The 18,529-nt window shown below is 41.9% G+C and overlaps 1 long non-coding RNA gene across 1 annotated transcript; it reads left to right on the top strand.

Moving 5' to 3' along the window:
* Window positions 1–15,411: 15,411 nt before the first annotated feature.
* On the top strand, window positions 15,412–18,458 carry LOC124014170. Its single transcript, XR_006834974.1, has 3 exons — window positions 15,412–15,943; window positions 16,327–16,672; window positions 16,933–18,458. It is a non-coding gene; the product is annotated as an uncharacterized LOC124014170 (long non-coding RNA).
* The last annotated feature ends 71 nt before the right edge of the window (window positions 18,459–18,529 follow it).

Genomic DNA, 18,529 nt, shown 5'->3' with positions numbered 1-18,529 from the left:
CTTTTGTCATTTACTGGAATAAAGACTCTGTTTTCGTTAAGTCGCTTTTGGGTCCTCATTCACCAGCATAAAAGTTAAGGCCCCGAGTCAGTTCCTAGAAGATTGGATGTCATCCATTTGGTGGTTGAAGGAGGCCATCGAAACCTCATAAACCACAAAGAGAATAGAATACCGACTGACTGCATTCCACCTCATTCCACCGAAAGTGATAGTAAAAGAGGCAAAGACAATAATAATTGAGCGAGTTCTTGTTGTAGTGTTAGCTTTGGTAGTAACTGCAATTTGTGCATGTTGTGTAGAGAAGCAGCAGTGGAAATTCCACTCTGTGTATTTATCAAGACTGGACAGACTAGTTGCCAAGATGATTGACACTAAAATATTTTAAAGCTGAGTCACACCCACCTTCACTGAATATCACTCATCGTTCCTCCCCTCTCTCATTTCTTCTATCGCCATTCTCTAAACTCTTGCCCTGTTAAAGTTTCCCTTGTGTAATTGCACCTTGTTCGCCGCTCTCCTAACAACATCACCGTTTGCTTCTCTACTATCTTCCTTTTTTAAAAATGAATTATCAGAGGAGACCACAACAAATTTCATTTACAAAAGTATTTTGAACAAGCTGCTTTGTTCATTCTTCATGCAATAGGTTGGCTTGCATGACGCATCAGAAGCTGGAGAGATGAGGAAGGGATCAGGGAGAGGAAGGACAGAGCCTGCATGTGGTGAAAAGCCCTGAGGGTGTAGTCAGTAGTCGGTGTCAATGATGTCATAGGTTTGTCTCATGGTGCTATAATATGATGTTGCCTCGGGAAGAGACTGAATGTTACAAGAATTAAGTTCTCATGTTCATTAACCAATTCAATTAAACTACTCAGTCTGCTATATCAGGATTTGTAGGATACTGATAGAAATGAAAACAGACAGAGGCCAGTCTACAATAGTCATGAATGTGTATTTATGAGAGCTCTCATCATTTCCTGTACATTGGTCTATATACCTCACATTTTGTCATAAATGTCCCTCCTCCTCTCAGAAACAATGACAATATAGTTCACAAGTCTTCTCCTACTCATACATTGTCTGCCACCTGTTATACAATCTACTACAAGCCCAAGGTCTCTCCCCTCCCTGGGTGGGGACAGAATGTCCTGTAAAGAACACAGTATTCCAGCTTGTCTGTCGATAGCTCCTCTTCTCATTTGTTTCACACTTGCACCCTGCTTACATACTAAAAAGGGGAAAAAAAGTCCTAGTTCTAATTCTGACTAGAACTACACACAACAGATTTAGATTTATGATTCTAATGAATTTCATACAATCATATAGTGACAGGGTAGAATTCTGTTAGTTATAGTTCTACGTTAAATGTATACATCATGTAGTCATTATTCATAAAATTCAGAACACTGAACCAACGTCATTTTTCCATTGCTATCTCCATCTACATCAAGTGCACCCCCTGCAGGGAGGTGAGAGCGGTGGAGAGGTGGGTAGAGGTAAAGGTGGAGGAGGAGGAGGAGGAGGAGGAGAGAGAGGGATCAATAGAGAGCGAGTGTGTGAGAGAGAGGGGGGGAGTGAGGGAGGGAGAGACAGAAGGAGATGTAGAGAGATGAGAGAGAGTGTGAGTTAATGAGTGAGTGAGTGAGTGAGTGAGTGAGTGAGTGAGTGAGTGAGTGAGTGAGTGAGTGAGTGAGTGTGAGTGAGTGAGTGAGTGAGTGAGTGAGTGAGCGAGTGGGTAGCAGAGAGCTCAAACTGTGTAGGTGGTTATAAACTAACAATAAACAAGGTGTTCACTGAATATCTCTGTGTTGCAGTACTTGATACCACATAAACAATTCACATGCAAAGGAGTGTTCAAACAGGTGGTGGAACAGATATTAGTCTTCGACACCTGTTGCTTCATTTTATTTTCTTAATCATCAGAGATTGATAGTGAGTCTGACAAGTGCATTGACCAATAGCCTCTGTTTTTGTGTGGAAGAGCTCTCTCTAGAGACACAGATGGTGTATGGCAGTGCCGTCAGAAACTAGACCTTGTATCTGATGTTTCCACACTATAAGGTTGATAAAGCACTCTGAAATGGTAAAAATTACGGTAATGTCCTTTTTGTGAAAGAGGAAGCCATTGTTATTTTCATGAAGTAAACACAGTGATTTATTAGGCATAGAGTGATGATTTAAAACACAAACAAATAGTCTGCATGGGGGCTTTAATGTCTTACAGGTCCTGGAACATTGGCGCCCTGTTTTTCAACTACTTGGAACTACCTTTAATCTGTGGTTTTGATTTGCTCTGTTGCAGATGCTGGTGAAAGGTGAATGCATCGTACCAGTGTGTATGGAAAGAGAGAAGCAGGATGTGAGGCTAACACAGATGTGAGCATTTATCTGTGCGTCGAACGAGAAGAAGAACATACAAAATGGTTTGCACCAAAATGTATGTTGTAATTTTTTTAATTGATCCCCTTTATTAAAGCAGTGAATTTAAGGATATTTTTAATACACAACAACAAAATCAGATGCTCATCCATCAGATACTAACTGCACATACTGCTTTGCAGAAGGTATGGTATCTATAGCTCACATACTGCAGTAGCAGAAGGTATGGTATCTATGGCTCACATACTGCAGTAGCAGAAACAGCCCACTCTATCTCAGTGGGCCAAAACCATTCGATTTCTATGGCCTGACTCCAACAACTGGTATCAGCCCATTGCCCATGAGTTCCTCTCTTATCTCGATTCTCTCGTCTTCCTCTCCAACAGGGAATTTTAGTTCTGTTCTTTTGGTTCATACATGCCCCTTGGCCCAGGCAAGCTCTTTTGCTGTGTTGTGTTGCCCAAATTTGCCTACCGCCAACCGCACTGTCAGTGACTGAAACTGTGTGAGCTGATGACCTTCAGTTTCAGAGGCCCTGGAGACAAACAGGTGCCATGTCAGGCTGTTGTGTTGACAAACAATACCTACTAGCTACTTGCATCTGTGCACAGTGTCCAGATGCATGCTTATTACACTGTCATTACATTATCATGGTGACCTGGCAGGATATATATTCATATTAGAATAATAATAATATAATAATATACCATCCTAATAGTAATATATCAATAAAGCAATTGCTAAATGAAAGGGCTAATTCCAACCCCCCCCCCCAAAATGAAGTTTAAAAGTTCTACACAATGACATCGTCATGTTACATTTTAAAAACAGTGATTTTCAAGCACTATGAAAGTCGCAGTGATGCGGGGACCAAGAAAATACCCTCTCTCTGGCTAGAAACTCGTTGCAGGTTTTGAAAATCACCGTTTCTCTTCATTTTGATCCTACCCTGCCACGTCAAGGAGAAGCATTTTTTAGGACCTTTCTTGTCATCTTTTTAACCACAGATCATAGAAACGTGCTGTTTTCACATACAGTATGTAGACACTGGTATGGTGCTGGAGATAATGAACATGAGGTTGAAAAGTGGTGGAATTGCCCTTTAATGTATGACAATTAATCAATTAAGAAGGCCCTTTAGTTTACCTCTATGCCATATTTTGTCCTGACAAACACTCTCATGGCCAGTGAGGCAGGGTGCACACACATCCCCCAAAGCACACACATCCCTGGGTTGCTTGTCTTTTCAGTTCGCTGCAGCTAGCAACTGGAACGAGCTGTAACAAACACTCAAACTGGACAGTTTTATCTCAATCTATTCATTCAAAGACTCAATCATGCCCTTTGTGCTGTTGCCCAATAATGTTTCTACCATGTGTTGTTCTGCTACCATGTTGTGCTGCTACCATGTTGTTGTCATGTTGTGTTGCTACCATACTGTGTTTGTCATGTGTTGCTGCCATGCTATGTTGTTGTCTTAGATCTCTCTTTATGTTGTGGTGTCTCTCTTGTCGTGATGTGTGTTTATTTGTATTTTGAATCCCAGCCCCCGTCCCCGCAGGAGGCCTTTTGCCTTTTCCTAGGCCGTCATTGTAAATAAGAATTTGTTCTTAACTGACTTGCCTAGTTAAATCAAATAAATAAATATAACATATCTGATACAGTCCAGCAGGGCAAGACGGGGGCAACCCCCCACCCCACTGGTTGTCTTACGCAGGCAGACACCACAGGGCACAGCAACCGGGAGACAGACATTCACATACGTATGTACGCACGCACACACATACACACACGTTCTTGTTTTGGTTTACGACCAGTAGTTTCCCATCAGTTAAAGAAATGACACAGGACAAAATCCAATCGGTGAATCTTTCACTTAAGTTGACCCACGATATGTCAGTGTCTCAGGGTCCATCGCTGACCAGTGGAGAATGAGTCATACAGTTACAGATGTCTTTAAAAGGAGTTCAATTCATTGGAAACTGTCGTGTTGCAATACCATAGAATATGACTGTATGTGTTGCTTCCTGGCTTGGAAGCTTGTTGCTAAGTCAGACTCACAGACAGGGGTGTTGATGGCTAGTTCCTGACTCACAGACAGGGGTGTTGATGGCTAGTTCCTGACTCACAGACAGGGGTGTTGATGGCTAGTTCCTGACTCACAGACAGGGGTGTTGATGGCTAGTTCCTGACTCACAGACAGGGGTGTTGATGGCTAGTTCCTGATGTGAAGACTGGGTTCCCATACAGGAGTCTCCTGATCAGTGTTCGCCCGTGTCTCAGTACTCTCAGATTACAGTCCGTGCTATCATGTTTTACCTCTCTGTTACTCGTCCTTACCAGGGGTTTACAGTGTAAACAGACAGAAACCACATGGAGTAAACAGCAGTGGACTCACGTTCCCACGGACACTTACAAGGATTTGCTGACCTGACTGTAGTTTGTATAGTTTTTCCTTTCAATTGGTGATATTTTATGCCAAAGGACTTTGACATAAAGTAGGACTTTGGCCCAAAGTAAAACTAAAACCAGATTGAGGTTGAGCTCTCCATGATGAATAAAACAACTGAACATCCATTACAGTACTGCGTCATCACTTTAAAACTGTGATTTCACATGTTATCGGTTGATGATATAACTGATGCCAAGGCCCAGCAGTTTGTGTGTGTGTGATCTGTCATTGAGATTTCCTCATGACTCTTAAGTCAGGGTTAGATGATAGAGATACAGTGCAGGTTATTTTGCAGCAAAGGCATTTCATCAGCTTGTGCCTCTCCGTGTCAGTTTTGGGAAAGAGTGGTTTTCAGCAGATTTCTCTCCCAGTGGGAAGAACTGAAGAGAGAGAGAATGAGATCCACTGAGCCATTCAATTACACATGCGTATGTCTTTAAACACATGACAGATTCATCATAGTTATGCTATGTTTGGATGTTGACGATGACCTTTCCCAGGCCTGTAGGATACTTTGTACAGAAATAAGTTGGAGTTTGAGTTCAAGTTCAAGTTTAGGTTTAAGTTTAACTAGGCAGTGGTGTTAACTTACAGCAACTGCTTTATAGTCAACAAATACAATGAATATGTCTTCATTTGCATTTATAATTTACAGTACTTACTAAATAGGCATGCTCACCTTTGCACCGACACGTACAGAGCATGTCCCTCACAGACCATTTGGCAAAAGAGATGATTAGACAAAACGGAGAAGAGTTAATTTAATCATTGTTCCCATTTTGTCATAAATGTTGAAATGCTGCAACAAAGTGTTACTGATCAACCCCTGAGAACACAACAGTCCTTTCAAAAGGTGTGAAGTACATTCACTGTTTAATATCGGTTAGTCATTGACCTTGCGATGTTCAGGTGTCATAAATCTACAGAACTGACAACATGCAGACATGCAAGACTTACCTATGTAATGCAGAAAGTGTATTGTAAACTCACATGTAATATACTGCATACTGTGTTGTGCCTGTGCTGTCGCACCAAACGGAGACCACGACGACCAGCAGGAGAGACACCCAGATGATCTTGGACATGATGATGGCAGCCGTGAACACTGGACAAAGTGGGTAATGTCTCAGTAGTGTTTCAGTGAAATAGTACATTTCCTCCCCTTGCCTCTCTGTCAACTCTCCATGGGTCTTATTTGTGTTCTTGCCAGGCAGAGAAAGAGATAGGTCTGCACAGGCCGTAGGGGCTTTTTGATTTCGTCTACCACAGGCCTGCCTTCACAGCTGATATGTGATGATGAAGGGGCTAGAAAAGGCAGGACAACAGGAGGTGAAACAGAAAAACCCATGAAGACCCATCGATGGCCCCAATGCTGCAAGATCTGTGGTGGTGGTGGTTAAGACTGATTGGGCCTGTGTTGATATTAATCTGGTAAAGATTTGATCTGTAACTAGGGCTACAATTGATCATTGCCCAACCATTAGTTGTTGCATTTTTATCAATGGCTTTTCAATCTGTAACTATTCAAAGAAAGGCCTCCACATGTAAAATGTGCATTTCTTTCTCTGATTATATCTGTTTACCTGGAATGTATCAGTCATTGTGCGTGCTCTCTGCAATCATATCACATTATTCAAGATTTATAAAATATTTTTTCAATAAAATATTAACATTTACTACATAGGCCTAGAACCCTTCACAAAGCCTTTACACAAGGTAAAGTGCTACCATTGAATTCTGCAAAAAAATACACAAAAAGAACTGAGGTTGGCACAAGATGGAGGGAAAGTTGGAGCATAACTAACAAAATTACAGTTAACAAAAATGTACAGTATAAACGAATGTATAGAATTTCTTATACAAGAGACAAAATTCACAAATTCTACAGCACAACGCCAGAGTAATGTCTTAAGTTTAAACTAATAATTACTCGACAATCCATGCTTTCTGGTAAAGGTATAAAGTCCGGAAGTTGTGGGCGGAGCTAGAAAGTTGGTTGTCAGAAGTATTACAATGTAAACTTACTTTTAATCCATCTGTCTACATATTTCAAGTATGGCATATGGGGGAGATACCCAATGAGCTGGCGATTCTCTTTTCATCACTCATCTTGAAAAAATGTATACTAAAAACTTGGAAATCAATCTGTCATCATTAACACAATGGAAAAATCTATGATTTACAGGGCCTTGCAAAAGTATTCATCCCCTTTGGCGTTTTTTCTATTTTTTGCATTACAACCTGTAATTTAAATCTATTTTTATTTGGATTTCATGTAATGGACATACACAAAATAGTTATTGAAATTATTGTTTAAAAAAAAGTAAAAAAAGTGGTGCTAGCATATGTATTCACCCCCTTTGCTATGAAGCCCCTAAATATGATCAAGTGCCACCAATTACCTTCAGAAGTCAGATAATTAGTTAAATAAAGTCAACTTGTGTGCAATCTAAGTGCCACATGATCTGTCATATGATCTCAGAATATCTATACCTATTCTGAAAGACCCCAGAGTCTGCAACACCACTAAGCAAGGGGCACCACCAAGCAAGCGGCACCATGAAGACCAAGGAGCTCTCCAAACAGGTCAGGGACAAAGTTGTAGAGAAGTACAGATCAGGGTTGGGTTATAAACAAATATCTGAAACTTTGAACATCCCACAGAGCTCCATTAAATCCATTATTAAAAAATTGAAAGAATATGGCACCACATCAACCCTGCCAAGAGAGGGCCATCAAGGAAAACGCTATGTCTGGCGCAAACCCAACACCTCACATCCTCCCGAGAAGCATGGTGGTTGCAGCATCATGCTGTGGGGATGTTTTTCATGGCGGGGACTGGGAAACTGGTCAGAATTTAAGGAATGATGGATGGCGCTAAATACAGGAAAATTATTGAGGGAAACCTGTTTCATTCTTCCAGAGATTTGAGACTGGGATGGAGGTTCACCTTCGAGCAGGACACTAAGCATACTGCTAAAGCAACACTCAAGTGGTTTAAGGGGAAACATTTAAATGTCTTTGAATGGCCTAGTCAAAGCTCAGACCTCAATCCAATTGATGAGAAACTGTGATATGACTTAAAGATTGCTGTACACCAGCGGAGCTGGAGGAGCTGGAGCTGGAGCAGTTTTGCCTTGAAGAATGGGCAAAAATCCCAGTGGCTAGATGTGCCAAGCTTATAGAGACATACCCCATGAAACTTGCAGCTGTAATTGCTGCAAAAGGTGGCTATACAAAGTATTGACTTTGGGGGGTGAATAGTTATGCATGCTCAAGATTTCATTTTTTTTGTCTTATTCCTTGTTTGTTTCACAGTAAAAAATATTTTGCATCTTCACAATGATAGGCATGTTGTGTAAATCAAATGATACAAATCCCCCCAAAATCTATTTTAAATCCAGGTTGTAATGCAACAAAATATGAAAAATGCCAAGGGGGTGAATACTTTTGCAAGCCATTGTAATATTGAAATTTTGAAATAGCATGGGCGACCAAGAAACACAAATTTGTACAATTTAAGACTAAGTGGCAAACAACAGCGCAGTCACTAGGGATAGGGGTGTGAGCGTGGTAGCGGGTAGATTAGATGTAGTCATTGTTTGTGTGTGTCTCTGTAAGTTTTGTTCGTGTAAATTTGCATCTGTAGTGGGGGAAAAAATCAGAAAAAAATTGGGGGAAAAATATTATATACATTACGAGTCACACTAACTCATTCCAGGGTTTTTGTCACGCCCTGGTCGAAGTATTTTGTATTTATCTTTATGTATTGGGTCAGGCCAGGGTGTGGCATGGGTTTGGCAGGCCAGGGTGTGGCATGTGGGTGTGTATATATTGGGATTGTAGCTAGTGGGGTGATCTAGCAAAGTCTATGGCTGTCTGGAGTGGTTCTCAATCAGAGGCAGGTCCTTCTGTAGCTCAGTTGGTAGAGCATGGTGCTTGTAACGCCAGGGTAGTGGGGTTCTCAATCATGACTGTAAGTCGCTTTGGATAAAAGCGTCTGCTAAATGGCATATATTATTATTATTATTATATTATTTATCGTTGTCTCTGATTGGGAACCATATTTAGGCAGCCATATTCTTTGAGTTTGTCGTGGGTGATTGTCCTTGGTGTCTTTGTTCCTGTTGCTGTATTTAGTTGACAAGTATAGGCTGTTTCGGTTTTCGTTAAGTTTATTGTTTTGTAGTGTTTGTGTTATTTCATGTTTACGTTTGTTTGATTAAACATGGATCACAATCTACACGCTGCGTTTTGGTCTGACTCTCCTTCACCACACCTAGAAAACCGTTACAGTTTTTCTTTATTTTGACTTTTCTACACTGTAGAATGATAGCTAAGATATCAAAACTATGAAATAAAACATTTATTTAACTAGGCATGTCAGTTAAGAACAACTTCTTATTTACAATGACGGACTACCGGAGAACAGTGGGTTAACTGGCAAAAGGCCTCCTGCTGGATGGGGGCTGGGATTCAAAATATTAAAATATATATATATATATATATAGGACATAACACACCATGTCAAGAGAGACAACACAACACTACATAAAGAGAGACCTAAGACAACAACATAGCAACACATGACAACACAGCATGGTAGCAGCACAACATGGTAGCAGAACAACACATGGTACATCCATTATTGGGAACACACAACAGCACAAAGGGCAAGAAGGGAGAGACAACAATACATCACGCAAAGCAGCCACAACTGTCAGTAAGAGTGTCCATGATTGAGTCTTTGAATGAAGAGATTGAGATAAAACTGTCCAGTTTGAGTGTTTGTTGCAGCTTGTTCCAGTCGCTAACTGCAGCGAACTGAAAAGACGAGGAACCCAGGGATGTGTGTGCTTCGGGGACTTTTAATAGAATGTGACTGGCAATACAGGTGTTGTATGTGGAGGATGAGGGCTGCAGTAGATATCTCAGATAGGAGGGAGTGAGACCTAAGAGGGTTTTATAAATAAGCATCAACCAGTGGGTCTTGCGATGGGTGTACAGAGTTGACCAGTTTACAGAGGAGTATAGCGTGGAGTGATGTGTCCTATATGGAGCATTGGTGGCACCCTTACCTGCCGATCTATAAATCACGTCTCCGTAATCTAGCTGGGGTAGGATGGTCATCTGAACCAGGTTCAGATCGATAGCTGGGGTGAAAAAGGAGCGATTACGATAGAGGAAACCAAGACTAGATTTAACTTTAGCCTGCAGCTTTGATATGTGCTGACAGATGGACAGTGTACCATCTAGCCATACTCCCACATACTTGTATGAGGTGACTACCTCAAGCTCTGAACCCTCAGAGGTAGAAATCACACCTGTGGGGAGAGGGGCATTCTTCTTACCAAACCACATTACCTTTATTTTGGAGGTGTTCAGAACAAGGTTATGGGTAGAAAAAGCTTGTTGGACACTAAGAAAGCTTTGTTGTAGAGCGTTTAACACAACATCTTGGGAAGGGCCAGCTGAGAATAAGACTGTATCATCTGCATATAAATGAATACTAGAGCTTCCTACTGCCTGAGCTATGTTGTTTATGTAAATTGAGAAGATTGTGGGGCCTAGGATCAAGCCTTGGGATACTCCCTTGGTGACATGCAGTGGCTGAGACAGCAGATGGCCTGACTTTATACACTGCACTCTTTAAGAGAGGTAGTTAGCAAACCAGGCCAAAGGCCCCTCAGAGACACCAATACTCCTTAGCCGGCCCACTAGAATGGAATGGTCTACCGTATCAAAAGCTTTGGCCAAGTCAATAAAAATAGCAGAACAACATTGTTTAGAATCAAGGGAAATGGTGACATCATTGAGGACCTTTAAGGTTGCAGTGACACATCCATAACCTGAGTGGAAACCAGATTGCATACCAGAGAGAATACTATAGACATCAAGAAAGCCAGTAAGTTGATTATTGACAAGTTTTTTCAACACTTTTGATAAACAGGGTAAAATAGAAATAAGCAGTCAAGATCAGCTTGATCTCCCCTTTAAATAAATGATTAACCGAGGCTGCCTTCCAAGCAATGGGAACCTCCCCAGAGAGGAGAGACGGGTTAAGAAGGTCAGAGATGGGCTTGGCAATGATAGGGGCAGCAACCTTAAAGAACCAAGGGTCTAAACCATCTTTTTTTATTTATTTTTTATTTCACCTTTGTTTAACCAGGTAGGCTAGTTGAGAACAAGTTCTCATTTGCAACTGCAACCTGGCCAAGATAAAGCATAGCAGTGTGAACAGACAAAACAGAGTTACACATGGAGTAAACAATTAACAAGTCAATAACACAGTAGAAAAAAAGGGAGTCTATATACATTGTGTGCAAAAGGCATGAGGAGGTAGGCGAATAATTACAATTTTGCAGATTAACACTGGAGTGATACATGATCAGATGGTCATGTACAGGTAGAGATATTGGTGTGCAAAAGAGAGGAAAAGTAAATAAAAAAAACAGTATGAGGATGAGGTAGGTAAAAATGGGTGGGCTATTTACCAATAGACTATGTACAGCTGCAGCGATCGGTTAGCTGCTCAGATAGCAGATGTTTGAAGTTGGTGAGGGAGATAAAAGTCTCCAACTTCAGCGATTTTGCAATTCGTTCCAGTCACAGGCAGCAGAGAACTGGAACGAAAGGCGGCCAAATGAGGTGTTGGCTTTAGGGATGATCAGTGAGATACACCTGCTGGAGCGCGTGCTATGGGTGGGTGTTGCCATCGTGACCAGTGAACTGAGATAAGGCGGAGCTTTACCTAGCATGGACTTGTAGATGACCTGGAGCCAGTGGGTCTGGCGACTAATATGTAGCGAGGGCCATCCGACTAGAGCATACAGGTCGTAGTGGTGGGTGGTATAAGGTGCTTTAGTGACAAAACGGGTGGCACTGTGATAAACTGCATCCAGTTTGCTGAGTAGAGTGTTGGAAGCAATTTTGTAGATGACATCGCCGAAGTCGAGGATCGGTAGGATAGTCAGTTTTACTAGGGTAAGTTTGGCGGCGTGAGTGAAGGAGGCTTTGTTGCGGAATAGAAAGCCGACTCTAGATTTGATTTTCGATTGGAGATGTTTGATATGAGTCTGGAAGGAGAGTTTACAGTCTAGCCAGACACCTAGGTACTTATAGATGTCCACATATTCAAGGTCGGAACCATCCAGGGTGGTGATGCTAGTCAGGCGTGCGGGTGCAGGCAGCGAAAGAGCAACATCATTGATATATACAGAGAAAAGAGTCGGCCCGAGAATTGAACTGCCAGAGGACCGGACAGCATGCCCTCCGATTTGACACACTGAACTCTGTCTGCAAAGTAGTTGGTGAACCAGGCAAGGCAGTCATCAGAAAAACCGAGGCTACTGAGTCTGCAGATAAGAATATGGTGATTGACAGACTCGAAAGCCTTGGCAAGGTCGATGAAGACGGCTGCACAGTACTGTCTTTTATCGATGATGGTTATGATATCGTTTAATACCTTGAGCGTGGCTGAGGTGCACCCGTGACCGGCTCGGAAACCAGATTGCACAGCGGAGAAGGTACGGTGGGATTCGAGATGGTCAGTGACCTGTTTGTTGACTTGGCTTTCGAAGACCTTAGATAGGCAGGGCAGGATGGATATAGGTCTGTAACAGTTTGGGTCCAGGGTGTCTCCCCCTTTGAAGAGGGGGATGACTGCGGCAGCTTTCCAATCCTTGGGGATCTCAGACGATATGAAAGAGAGGTTGAACAGGCTGGTAATAGGGGTTGCGACAATGGCGGCAGATAGTTTCAGAAATAGAGGGTCCAGATTGTTAAGCCCAGCTGATTTGTACGGGTCCAGGTTTTGCAGCTCTTTCAGAACATCTGCTATCTGGATTTGGGTAAAGGAGAACCTGGAGAGGCTTGGGCGAGTAGCTGCGTTGGGGGCGGAGCTGTTGGCCGAGGTTGGAGTAGCCAGGCGGAAGGCATGGCCAGCCGTTGAGAAATGCTTGTTGAAGTTTTCGATAATCATGGATTTATCGGTGGTGACCGTGTTACCTAGCCTCAGTGCAGTGGGTAGCTGGGAGGAGGTGCTCTTGTTCTCCATGGACTTCACAGTGTCCCAGAACTTTTTGGAGTTGGAGCTACAGGATGCAAATTTCTGCCTGAAGAAGCTGGCCATCTGACCCAGATGGTTTTTGGGGGTTAAGTTTAAGGAGCTCCTTTAGCACCCCAGACTCAGTGACTGCCTTCGGGGAGAAACTTTGTAGCGGGGCAGGGGGAAAAGATGGAGAAGCATCGGGATAGTTGCATTAGAGGTGGGAGATGAGGAAATGTTGGACGGGCAAGGAGGCATTGCTGAGTCTAATAGGAATCCTGACTTAATGAAGTGGTGATTAAAGAGCTCAGTCATGTGCTTCTTGTCAGTAACAACCACATCATCAACATTAAGGGACATGGGCAGCTGTGAGGAGGAGGGTTTTCCATAACTTCTTGGGGTTAGAGACACAGAGAGAGAACTGCTCCTTAAAGTAACTAACTTTGGCCTTCCGGATAGCCTGAGTGCACTTATTTCTCATTTGCCTGAATGAGAGCCAGTCAGCCTGAGTATGCTGGTGCCGAGCCTTTCGCCAAATGGAATACTTCAGGTGGAGTAACTCTTCAAGATCCAGGGGCTGAACCTGTTTTTAACTCTCATTTTCTTTATGGGGCCTTATTTGTAAACAATACCACGGAAAATATTAAAAAAGAAGGTCCCAGCACCTTTGACAGAGGGGATCAAGCTGATTCTATACCATGTTACAGAGGCCAGTTCATGAAGGAAGGCTTGCTCATTAAAGCTTTTTTAGCAAGTGTCTATGACAAATCAGAACAGGTCGTTTCACTGAGCAGCCATTACGAACACAGGCTGTAAAACAGGGATCACTAAGGTCATTACAGAAAGCACCAGACTGATACATATCAGGATTATTTGTGAGGATCGAGGAGAGTAGCCTTTTCTGGGTGTTTGGAGTCATACCTTGTGGGATTGATACTGATCTGAGAAAGATTTAGAGAGTACCATTGCTTTAGGAGTTCCAGTTTAGGTCACCTAGCAGGACAAAGTCAGACTTAGTGTAAGGGGCCAGGAGAGAGCTCAGGTTAGGTAGGGTACAGGCTGGTGCAGATGGAGGACGATAGCACAAAGCAACAGTCAACAAAGAGCTATTTGAAAGTTTAACGCTTAAAACCAGCAAATCAAATTGTTTGAGGAAAGACTTGGTGGAGACAACCGAGCACTGAAGGTGATCCTTGGTAAAGATTGCCACTCCCCCACCTTTGGAAGATCTGTCTTGCCAAAAAAGGTTATAATCAGAAAGGTTAACTTTAGTATTCACAACACTCTTGGAATCATGTAGTAACCAAAAAGGTGTTAAAGAAATCAAAATATGTGTTTGTTTGTTGAGATTATTCAAAGTAGGCACCCTTTGCATTGATGACAGCTTTGCACACTCTTGGTGTTCTCTCATTCAGCTTTATACAGTTGTTACCTGGAATGCATTTCAATGAACAGGTGTGCCTTGTTAAAAGTTAATTTGTTGAATTTCCTTCCTTTTGAGCCAATCAGTTGTGTTGTGACAAGGAAGGGGTAGTATACAGAAGATGGCCCTATTTGGTAAATGACTAAGTCCATATTATGTCAGGAACAGCTCAAACAAGCCAAGGGAAACAACAGTCAATCATTACATTAAGACATGAAGGTCAGTTAATATGTAACATTTAAAGAACTTTGAAAGTTTCTTCAAGTGCAGTCGCAAAAACTATGAAGAGCTATGATGAAACTGGCTCTCACGAGGACCGCCACAGGAAAGGAAGACCCAGAGTTACCTCTGCTGCAGAGTAACCTCTGCTGCAGAGTTAGCTGCACCTCAGATTGCAGCCCAAATAAATGCTTCACAGAGTTCAAGTAACAGATAAAACTGTTCAGAGGAGACTGTGTGAATCAGGCCTTTATGGTTGAATTGCTGCAAAGAAACCACTACTAAAGGACACCAATAATAAGAACAGACTTGCTTGGACCAAGAAACACGAGCAATGGACATTAGACCGGTGTCCAAATTTGATATTTTTGGTTCCATGCCTTTGTGAGACGCAGAGTAGGTGAACAGATGTAGGTGAACAGATGATCTCTGCACGTGTGGTTCCCACCATGAAGCATGGAGGAGGAGGTGTGATGGTGTGGGGGTGCTTTGCTGGTGAAGCTGTCTGTAATTTATTTAGGCTTCAAGGCACACTTAACTAACATGGCTGCCACAGCATTCTGCAGTGATACGCCATCCCATCTGGTTTGTGCTTAGAGGGAATATAATTTGTTTTTCAACAGGAAAATGACCTAAAACCCACCTCCAGGCGGTGTAAGGGCTAATTTACCAAGAAGGAAAGTGATGAATTGCTGCATCAGATTACCTGGCCTCCACAATCACCTGACCTCAACCCAGTTGAGATGGTTTGGGATGAGTTGGACTGCAGAGTGAAGGTAAAGTAGCCAATAAGTGCTCAGCATATGTTGGATCTCCTTCAAGACTGTTGGAAAAGCATTCCTCATGAAGCTGCTTGAGTGCATGCCAAAAGTGTGCAAAGTTGGCTACTTTGAAGAATCTAAAATCTAAAATATATTTTGATTTGTTTAACACTTTTTTTTTGGCTACTACATACTTCTATGTGTTATGGCATAGCGTTGATGTATTCACTATTATTTTAGAAAATAGTAAAGATAAAGAAAAACCTTGAATGAGTAGGCGTGTCCAAACTTTTTTATCTGCCATTTGACCTCAATGCATCTGGAAGAAATCAGCTACTGCAGATGAGTCACCTATTTTGTGTGGTTGGTGCGTTATAGGTTATGCATATATTGCGTGGATGGCGCGGGTAGGTTCTATTAAACCCACGTTTCAATACAGTCCCTCGCAGTGACGTAGAAAAGAGCAACGTGTGTGAGTCAGAACAACTAGGAAATCCCCCAGTGAGAGTTACGACAGAAGGTGCTGTTCCTTTAAGCGGAGACTTCCTAAAACAAGCACGACACGACACGAGCAGATAAACAACAACTGCCGGGGGTAGAATAACCTCGAATAGACCGTTTACCGGGACTAATCTTGTTCATACAAACGACGGATCTTTAAGGTAAGACTGTTGTTTACAGCTAGACAATTATACACAAAACGTATGTTATTTATTAGTTATAAGGACAAGGGTACATGGTACGCTTTCTTATAGCCCAGGCCGGCTTGGCAAATAGGGACATTGACATGACACACACCACACTTTACACTTAAGTCCAGAATGAATCCATATTGTATAGGCTATTGCAACACTATGTTTATGTGTACAGGTAGGCCACTATATAATTCATAGGCTCAATACTGTGAATAATTATGTAGCTAAGAGACTTAATTCGTCAATACTGTTGTTTCATCGGCAAACGAGCTTCTCCCGTTATGCGCACTTTATTTGGTTAATATTCAGGAACGCAACTAATTTCATGGCAACTATTTCCCCATCCGTAGGTGTGTCAGAGCACAATTTCTGCTGATTTTGCATATCAAAAATCCCAGAACACTGTTGAAAGCCATTGCGGAAGTAAACCCAACCTCGACGTGAGAAGAGAGAATAGGGGGCCACCAAGTGGACTCAACGGAGAAATACTGCGCGCGACCTTTTGTATGGGAGAGATGTACGGATCGTCAGGAATGCCAGATCTGATTCCATCGAATGGCCCGCGACAGCCTGGTCCGGCCGGCCAGTTCAACCCGGGACATAGGCAGGTAGCACAGAATGGGCATGAGAGGCCCAACCCCCAGAGACTAGGGCAGCGGGCGCCCAAGCTTGGACAAATTGGTCGTTCCAAGAAAGGTGAGTAGTGGAAATATTCCTCTCCCTGTACACCTACATATTTTGAGAGATATATGCCTACTGTATTGTGATTTTGTGGTTATGTCAGGTGTTGTGAGTATAGACAAAGATAGAGACATTTAAAACCAGAATCTGTCATCTTTCCAGCCTCCCCACCACTATATAATATTATCAAAATAGGAATAAAATATGATTATTCTCAACCTTATTGACACTTGTATGAGTAGATATTCAACTAATTGTTACCTTTCCTTTTCCAGTGGACCTAGGGGATGAGGACGTGGATGACATCATGAATAATAATGGCCAATAATAATGTTCAGTGTCCCTCAACCTCTCACCCATCTCCTAACCACACCACATGTGCCAATGAAGATCTTCGAAGCCAAACTCAACTGAATCAATTTGACCTTGATCAATCAACTTTACAAGTGACCTCCCCTGAAGCTTGGCCTAGGATATCATAGCTGAAAAGCTCATTGTGGCACATTGAGGGACAGTTCTATTGTCGGAATTCTAGACATTAGTTCTAGACATTTAAATTTAGGATTCTATAGACCTTTGCATCAAAAGCTTGTATATTGCGGTTAACTTGTCTGTTGTTATACTGTGAATGAATTGTAATGAAACGTGTTCCGCTCTTATTACCTCTGTAGTGGACTATCTGCACTTGGGAAAGTACAGTGTGGCTTGTCTTTAAAGCTTCTAAAGGGCTACATTTGAAAAAAGTTGCACTCTTTAAATGATAAGGTAAAAATGAAATGGAGTAGGAGTGCTGATCTAGGATCAGGTCCCCACTTGTCTATAGAATCTTATTTAATATCATCTAAAAGGCAAGTCTGATCTTAGATCAGCACACAGAGACTATGAATACAGTTTTCTTCTTGGTTACTGATTTTACAAGGTGGATGTTTTGTAGAAGAAGGCAGGACTGAAGCCTGTTAACATGTAACGTACAGGTGGAACATTGAGTTACTGACAGTTGTGATTTAATCTAAATCTGTGGTTCTCTCACCTTGTGGAGTATCAGGTTACTGCTGAATGATCACTGTTTTGGAATGCAGGAACAGTTGGAAAAGGTTACTACTGATCATTTATATTTACAAAAAAGATATTGTTTTGGTTTATTACCTTGTTTTAAATCAATTATGGATGGCTATTATTTTCCAGCACATTTTTTTTAGAGTTGATATAATATATGGATATGTTGTTTTTCTTATGTTATTGCGTAATGGTGCACTTTGTGGGAATGACTGTTAAATATGTGACGATGAAACTTTACATATTTCTATGCACGGATTCTATTTAAGCATCAACAAGTCGGGTCATACTTCCTGTCCAGAAGGGCTACTTTCTTCTTCGTTTAAATGTTTTTATCATAAAGGTTGAGTCCCAAATGGCACCCTATTCCCTACATAAGTCCTATGGGCCATAGTCAAAAGTAGTGCACTATATAGGGAATAGGGTGCCGTTCGGGACACATTTAATATTTCATGTGGACTGTAAGGACAATGTTGACCTAACTAATGCCTGTAACTTTCTTGTACACTGGTCACTACTTTCAGTGAAACATTGCATTTCACAGCATAGCTAATAGTGACGCTGTCATGATCACATGGCTTAAATGGATGGAATTGTTATGTGCATTGGGAATGTTTGCATGAAAATGTGATGATTTTTGCATAATAATTCATTATTGGTAATAAAGGAGGGAAGAGCTTTTCTTTTTTAATGGAACATTTATTATATCATTATGATTGAAATGCAACCTCCAGAATGTACACTCGCCCGTGTCGTACTTCTAAACAGCCAAATACGAGCCCCCATGTCGAACCAAATATGACAAAGAACACACAT

The sequence above is a fragment of the Oncorhynchus gorbuscha genome, linkage group LG25, assembly GCF_021184085.1.
Source record: "Oncorhynchus gorbuscha isolate QuinsamMale2020 ecotype Even-year linkage group LG25, OgorEven_v1.0, whole genome shotgun sequence".
Classification (NCBI taxonomy): domain Eukaryota; kingdom Metazoa; phylum Chordata; class Actinopteri; order Salmoniformes; family Salmonidae; genus Oncorhynchus; species Oncorhynchus gorbuscha.
This window is presented reverse-complemented; position numbering and strand designations above follow the sequence as displayed.